This window comes from Alligator sinensis, unplaced genomic scaffold, assembly GCF_000455745.1.
Source record: "Alligator sinensis unplaced genomic scaffold, ASM45574v1 scaffold895_3, whole genome shotgun sequence".
Classification (NCBI taxonomy): Eukaryota; Metazoa; Chordata; order Crocodylia; family Alligatoridae; genus Alligator; species Alligator sinensis.
In genome coordinates, this window is record NW_005842210.1 from 487,537 (window position 1) to 496,000 (window position 8,464).

The following is an 8,464-nucleotide window of genomic DNA, read 5'->3' on the forward strand; positions in this document are numbered from 1 at the left end:
GGCTGCTGCCAGCCGGGATCCCAGGCTGCTCCAAGCAGGCAGCTGGGACGCTGCAAGCCCTGCTGGGAGCAGCCCGGGCTCCGTCGCTGGCAGTAGCTACCCGGAGCTGGGGCTGGCCACGGCGTGCCAAGCAAAATGGCCTCGTGTGCCATGCTCAGCACGCATGCCAGGGGTTGCCGACCCCTGATTTAGAAAATCTCGACATATGCAAGTCCGTAGGGCCAGACAGGATGCACCTGAGGGTGCTGAGGGAATTGTCTGATGAGATTGCAGAACCACTGGCCATCATCTTTGAAAACTCATGGTGATCAGGAGAGGTCCTGGATGATTGAAAAAGGGCAAGCATAGTGCCCACATTTAAGAAAGGGAAAAAGGAGGATCCAGGGAACTACAGACCAGTCAGCCTCACCTCAGTCCTTAGAAAAATCATGGAGCAGTTCCTCAAGGAATCCATTTCTAAGCACTTGGAGGAGAAGGTGATGATTAGGAGCAGTCAGCATGGATTCACCAAGGGCAAGTCACGCGTAACCAACCTGATTGCCTTTTATGATGAGGTGACTGGGTCTGTGGATGTGGCGAGACCAGTGGATGTGACATACCTTGATTTTTAGCAAAGCTTTTGATATGGTCTCCCACAACGTTCTTGTAGGCAAGCTAAGGAAGTACAGGCTGGATGAATGAACTGTAAGGTGGATAGAAAACTGGCTGGAGCATTGGGCTCAGAGAGTAGTAATCAATGACTCGATGTCTAGCTGGCAGCCAGTATCAAGTGGAGTGCCCCTGGGGCCGGTTTTGTTCATTGCCTTCATCAGTGACCTGGAACATGGCATAGAGTGCACCCTCAGCAACCTGGAAAGAGTAGTAGATACGCTGAAGGGTAGGGCTAGGATTCAGTGACCTAGACAAATTAGAGGATTAGGACAAAAGGAATCTCATGAGGTTCAACAAGGACAAGTGCAAAGTCCTGCATTTAAGATGGAACAGTCCTATGCACCAGTTCAGGCTGGGGGCTGACTGGCTGGGCAGCAGCTCTGCAGAAAAGTACCTGGGGGTTACAGAGGACAACAAGCTGAATATGAGCCAGCAGTGTGCCCTTATTGTAAAGCATGCTAATGGCTTACTGGGCTGCATTTGCAGGAGTGTTGCTAGCAGGTAAAGGGAAGTGATTACTCCCCTCTGTTTAGCATTGATGAGGCCACATCTGCAGTACTGTGTTCAGTTTTGGGATCCCCACTGCAGAAAGGATGTGGACAAACTGGAGAGAGTCCAGAGGAGGGCAGTAAAATGGTGAGGGGGTGGTGGGGGACATGATTTATGAGGAAAGACTGAGGGAATTGGGCTTATTTAGTCTAGAGCAGAGGAGATTCAGAGGGGATTTAATAGCAGCCTTCAGCTATCTTAAGTGGGGGTGCGAAAGAGGATGGAGCTAGACTGTTCTCATTGGTGGTAGATGACAGAACAATGGGCAATGGGTTCAAGCTGCAGCAAGGGAAGTTTAGGTTAGATATTAGGAATACTTTTCTCACTAGAAGGGCAGTAAAACACTGGAATAGGCTACCCAGAGAGGTGGTGGAAGCTCCATCCTTGGAAGCTTTTAAGACCTGGCTAGACAAAGCTTTGGCTGGGGTGGTCTGGTTGGGGATGGTCCTGCTTTGAGCAGGGGATTGGACTACGCTCTTCCTTAATGTTCTATGATCAAAGTCAAATTGATAGGTTAAAATTGATATTGAACTGAGAATAAATGACCAAATTAAATTACCAGTTTAATACTACATAGTGCTGGTAATATTAGAACAGGGACTCTTAGGAGGTTATTTAGTTAAAACCCCAAATAAAGAATTTTCCCAAGTAAGTCATATCCAGAACTTAATAAAATATTTGCATACTGAAATTAAATGTTTCATTTGTGCATCTCAAACTCTGAGTCAGTTAAAAAATGTCCTCCTTTGATTTAATTTCTTGTGGGGTAACTAATCCTTTCTTTACAAAATCAGAAATACACCTGAATGCGAATTTCTCAGACTTTGTTTTATGGCTGGTTACGTTTGGGGAATCTTTTGGTGGATAACATTGGTGCTCCTATAAACGTATGCACACAGCTTAAAATTAAAGAGACCAAGTTGTCTCAACTAAATATAAAGCAAAAAAGAAATGGAGAAAGGAAATATACTTACAATCATTGGGAGGTTTGAGACCTTGTAGTCTTGTGGACTTCTATGAATTAGGAACTGGAACTCGAGTTCAGGAGGTGATACTGGTGCACTAGCAGGTTTTGTTTTAGTGCAAGAAGAAATAGATCAAAGGCCAGCATAGCTGTATGTTGATGCCTTGACTTTCCTTCCCAGCTGTGACTGATCTTAAGGTGTTTGAAACATCATGGTTTCCTCAGGCATATCTGTGGCCTGAAAGGAAAAGCTTTTCAGCCTAACTTTTAATTCTTCCGGTTTGGGAGCTTGGTGCTGTCCTGTAGGCGTTCAGAAAATCAGATGTGGAATAGGTCACTGTAAGCGAGTGTCGACTTGGAACAGTGCTCTGTAAGCAAACGGTTTCATAAGTATTGGATGTTTTGCCACAGACTCGATAAGATATCAGAAACTCGGAGCACTTTCAAGAAAGCTGACATAGCTTTGTCTGAATGTAAAGGTCTAGAGGTGACATTTTACTGATCCTCAAAGGTTTTGTGCAAAGTAAAAGAAAAATAGGGATCAGTGAACGGATAAATTAAGACCATGGCACCTAGTAGCCACTCAATATTCATTCTTCAGGGATATTAAACCAGTCTGGCAACTTACGACTAGATATTATCGTAGTCTCACAAATGAGAGTTTTAATTTTGGCAAAAAACAGGTTACTTTAAAGCTTATCAAGGTAAAATTAAAATCAAATAATAATTTTAAATATATATTTAAAAATGAAGTTAATGTGTAGGATCTATATTTTTATAAATGCTATTTCTCTCCTATCATATCTACCTTCTTTGTAGCATTCCAGTGGGCTGACTTAGGTGTTTTACAAATTTCTAGTCTGTTCCATGATTATTGAAATCCCATCTAATTCTAAACACCTATCCAACTATTTGGAACACAGAAAAAACAATCATTATATTGGAACTGCACATCCAAAACAGAGGAAGATGCAAAATGGATAATCAAGTTGACATGTATTCTGTTTCAAGGAATGTTAGTAACCACTTTAGAAGAAAACTACTGGGCTCACCCCGTATTTATTGTATTGTGCTATTATGTCTTGTGCACAGAAGGAACATGCTGTCTCTGCAGCAGTCCTCCTCCAGTCGTTATAGGAGTGATAGTGGTGGCCTTTGAAAGAATTGGCCCTTCTCAGCTAAATTGCTTCATCACTAATGTGTGCCTTCAGTAAATGTCAGTCACTGAGAATCCTGGAGACAAAAAAGGAATTGTTTATGAAATATTGATCTTTCTCTAGGGGGGGGTTGTGGTACTTGAACTACCAGTATTCTTTTTATTACCATAATGAGGTCCATTTTACAGGTATCTTAATTCAGTAGGTTGGATGACTTTTTGTAATGCTGTCCCCAGCACAAGTGCATTTGATGTTTGTGTCAGCTTCAAAGCACTGTTTGACAGTATCAAATATAGTATCTTTTGGGGAGTTGTTATGGTTTGAAAAAGTATAAAATGGCAGTCAAGTAGCTGTATGAAGGCAGTGAATGTTGTTTGATTCAGTGGCTGAGAAACCAACTGGCTCAGTATTGAAAGTATATAAGAAGCATATGAAAATATTATTACCTAATCTAGTTTTTTTTCTTCATTGGTTTCAGAGGCTTAACTAGCACGGTTTGCCTTAGAGGTTTAGGAGTACTGGTTGAGTGGGGGTAGGGTGTGGGAAGAAGTGGGCAGGAGGCAAGAGTCTTCCCTCCTTTGGGGACTCAAAGAAAGTCCTTGAATGCTGCTACCATGGCATTATCTATCTGTCCTGGTCATTGCTACTACAGCAGCAGCATAGTGTCTGTGCATTTGGTGACAGCAGCACAGACTCCCTGGGGGTGCTGCCATTCTGTGAACCCACTGACTTGGTGCCTGGGGCAGGTGCCCCACTTGCAGCCCCAGTTACACTAATGATTGCCTTCCTTTTATCACAGGATATAACGTGTCAATGCATTTCTGCTCTCATGTGTATAGCAGTCATATTTCCTAATTGAGTTTGCTGGTTAGACTCTGTTGGTTATGCCCTTCAGAAATTGGTATCAACTTTAGAAGTAAAATAGCAATGCTGGATATTTGAAATCTAACACTGAAAAATGAACAAAGGTGTTAGATGATAGGATTACTTTATCTCACAGCTGCCCAGCTTCCACGTGTCCAGGGGCTGTGCAGTGGTGGTATGTAGGTCCCAGGCAGTACACTGTGGGGTCAGTCCCCTTGCTGAACCAGGTCCATGTGATCCCCTGTGCCCCAGGCAGCCTGGTGGTAAGCAGTCCTCCTGGCCCCTGGATTGCACTGGTAGTGTGCTGCTCTCCCACAGTAGGACTGGCAGCTACTGGGGCTCATGGGACATGTGCATCCAATTGGCAGCCCGTGATCTCATCATATCCTGAACAATGAAAAAGGTGCCCCTTTTCAAACAAAAACATTTGTTCCCACCTGTCTGCTGATAATTACATTTGGGGCCATGTCATGTATACATTTTGGCTAGACATTAATGCCACCTGCCTTTCTTCTCCATGGCCCTGCACCAGGGATACACCCAAAATGCACGTATCTTGGGAATGCTGATGCAGATCGTTCTAACAATGCTTCCTCTCTTCTTATGTACTGTGAGTAGTGATACTTTAAAATGTCAACATGTTTAACATTATCATCACCATCTGAGCTATTACACATTGAAAAACTTGGAGCACACTTCAGAATTATTTTTACTAGCTCCCTGGAAACTCATATATCTTTTGCATTGGTGATACAGGCCTAACACTTTGTATGGATTTATTCCACCCATCGTAACATTAAGACTTAATATTTTTAAATAACAAAATGAGACTAGAGAATAAGTGACAGACTTACCGTGCTCTGCTTAGCTAATCTTTCATATGCCCCTAATGGTAGAACACTAATGTCATTCAGGGACTTTTGCCATCACTTTTGGGTGGTTACTGTGTTCATTTCCCACATTTGGGAGACTATGAAATATGTTCTGGCATCTGTCCTGAAATGTAACGTAAGTTATTAGACAAAAACATGGTCTGGAAATCCCTTTCCTTCAGGATCTCAGAGCTGAAGCTTGTCTTGGGAGCATTTGAAATATGTGGTTACATATTGTACCCTCTTTCTTCTAGTGTTTGTGTTACTAAAATGGGTTGTGACAATAAATCACTTTTAATATGGGTGTTACGTTTTGTCAGTGCAGTGTTTTATAAAATACCTGGTTCTCTTATTTAAGGTGCAACTTCCACCTATCACCACTGATCTAATGGCCTGTGTTTGGATGTGTGTTTTTCATTGAACTGAGTTTCATATTATAACAGTTACTTCAAAATGTTTTTAGTTTGAGGAAGGAACAATCTTCTGGTAAAATGCTTAGAAATTATGTAGGTTTTACAGAAATGGATTCAGGAAGTGGTAGAGATTTAGAGGGAAATTATTTGAGAGAAATAAAATTAGAAATCGAGCAGTTACAAATATAGTAATAATTCAGTCTCTTACATTTTTGCTGTGCACATCATGCTCGTTTTTTTTGGGATGCGCACTAAATCTATCAAGGGTAGATTGCCAAGGGATGTGCCTGATGCTTCATTAAGGCCAGCAGTAAATGCTTTTAGTCTATGCTTGTGCTCATCATGTATATATCATAATATGTTGAGTTCATATAATAACAAATTAAAGACGTTTGAATTCTCATGGTACCTATTTACATATAGTAACATAACAAATCCATGTAGTCTGGCAAATACAGGATTGAAGTTTGTAAAATGTTAATAGAATTTAAGTATAGATAGGAACATTATGATCATCTAGTCTGATTTTTCTGGATAATATAAGTAATAAAATTTCATCCGGTAATTCCTGCATCATGTTCACATCTTGTGGTTTAGTGAGACATGTTTTTAGAAAGACATAAATATTGATGTTAAGACTAAAGACAATGGAGAGCCCAGCATGTCTTTTGGTAAGTTGTTCCAGTGGTTAATTACCATTGGTATTAAGAATGTGTGGCTTTTTTCTTTCCTGAATTTCTAGCTCCGGTTTCCATATATTGGATTGTGTCTTTTTCAGCTCCATTAGGTAGCCTTTACTATCTGAAATCTTCTTCCCTTGTATGTACATACAGATGACCAAATAGACTCCTTAATTTTCTCTTGGATGTGAAGCAGGTTGAGCTTCTGAAGTTTTTCACCTTTCAACCAAAGTTATTTCCTGAAATCTTTTGACTTCTGAGAAATTGGGGGCATTTATAGATGTGCTCTGGGAGTGTTGGGGGGGTTTTAATTACAGCAGCTCCAAAAGCATCATGCATATCGGTGTCCCCGCACTGAAAAATGTCGGCAGGGGTGCTCTAAGTAATGCTTGTCGAACAAGCTTTAGTTAAAGCACCCCTGCCGCTACTTTTCAGTGTGGGGACGCTGATGCACATGATGCTGGAATCTGCTGGAGTGTGGTAATTGCCTCACTCCAGCGGACTCGAATAATCAAGTCTTCTTCAACGCGCTGTAATTACAGCGCTTCGGAGCTGCCTCACTGCATGTGTATAGGCGCCCAAGATTACCAGGAGGGGCATTGCCTGATAGTTTTCCCTGTACAGCAGGGTACAGAGAAATCATGCTGTGCAAGAAAGGCAAACTTGCAATTTTGTAAAATGCTGCTGATATGGAAAAAAGTATTTCAAAATTTACTGCAGTCTTGATGAATGGGCATATATCTGCTTAGAGGCCTCACTACTAAGGCTGCTCAAATAATTGATTCCTTAAAAAAACCCGAACTGAACCAAAATAAAAATGCATAAAATAAAATAAAATTGGGGAGAATCTACTCAAAATAAAGATTTTTTTTTAAATGTCATTGAAATATAAAAAAGTACTAATTGTCATTTGACCAAAAATACATCATAAAAATGTTTTTTGGAGCCAAAGAAATGAAGGGCTACATTTGCAACACCTGTTACCTACTAGTTCCATACTAGAAGTAACTCACTCAGGAGATCAGAGAAGCAGGTTATATTGCCTTCCCTACTTGAGAGGGTGCAAATCAAGATTCAGACTTGGTAATGAAGTGGTTAGGTTGCTCTGCAGAGAAACACAGGTCATCATAGTTCAAATCCACTGTATAATTCAGAGATTTGGATCAATGGGTATGTAACTAGTGCATGCAAGCTGAAACAAATTTTAAAAAGTGAGAGCAGCTCACCAGAGAACCCTCCAATCTGTGATCTTTAGGACATTCCTTGGAGGTAGTAAACATTTAAATCTGCCCATGCAGAGGAGAAATTTGGACAGGTGTTTGATCGTGTGTGAATCGTTTTGTGACCCTAGACATTCATTTCCCTGGTTATTAGGATGAATGACTAAGAAATGAAGTATTTCAACATTTCCATAAGTACTTGTCAGTCTTACTTGGTTGAAACAATTCTACAGCCAACTTGCTGGTAAAAATAGCCCATCTCCGCTAATTTATGTATTAATTAAAAATGTGAAATCCTGATACGTAAAGTTAATGTGTACTCTGTGCTATAGCTGTCTCATTGAAATGTGTTTCTGCAACCTTTTGAATGTGTTTTTTAATAAATTTTAAAAAGTGCTTGTATGATGCACCATTTATTTTGAAAGAATCAGGTAACTCATTTTTTCTCTTTAGCCTGAAAAGATTTGTGTATTGCTATAGTTTATTCCTTGATAATTAACAAAACTCTTTCCTCTTATTATTTCTGTCCATTATTTAACATAGTATCAAAAAAATTCTCATAAGCAGTCAAGTTGTTTATTTCATACAGAATATTAGGCTTCTAAACTGCTTCAAATCGAGTCTGTTTTAGTATGATTTACAGTTCTTTCTATACATGTTCACTAGTCATCTGGAAAACAATTGTACCATTCATTGCAGGGATTAGCATTTCTGAAGTACACTTCTAAAAATTAAGGCACTAGCGTAGAAACTAAAATAAGGCTTAGGGGCTTATCTGGGAATACCAGAAAACCAAAGGGTGCCTATACATGAGCAAGAAGCTGCTCTGACACGCTTTAATGACAGCACGTCAAAGCAGACTCAAGTCTGCTGGAGTGGTACTAACTTCCATTGTGGTAATAGCTTCCATTGTGGTGGGGTGCTTTATTTAAAACTCGTCAAACAAGCTTTAGGTAAAGCACCCCTACGGCCATTTTGAAGCATGGGACATTGATGCATGGTGCTTACTTAATTATAGTGGCTCTCAGAGCTGTTTTAATTAAAAGTGCCCCCCCCCCCCCCCCCCCCCCCCCCCCGCCCCGCGTACCACACAC

The 8,464-nt window shown here is 40.7% G+C and overlaps 1 protein-coding gene across 3 annotated transcripts in view; it reads left to right on the top strand.

Moving 5' to 3' along the window:
* Positions 1 to 8,464, top strand: part of TAF2 (TATA-box binding protein associated factor 2) — a 90,455-nt gene that overhangs the window by 80,164 nt on the left and 1,827 nt on the right. The window lies entirely within an intron of this gene.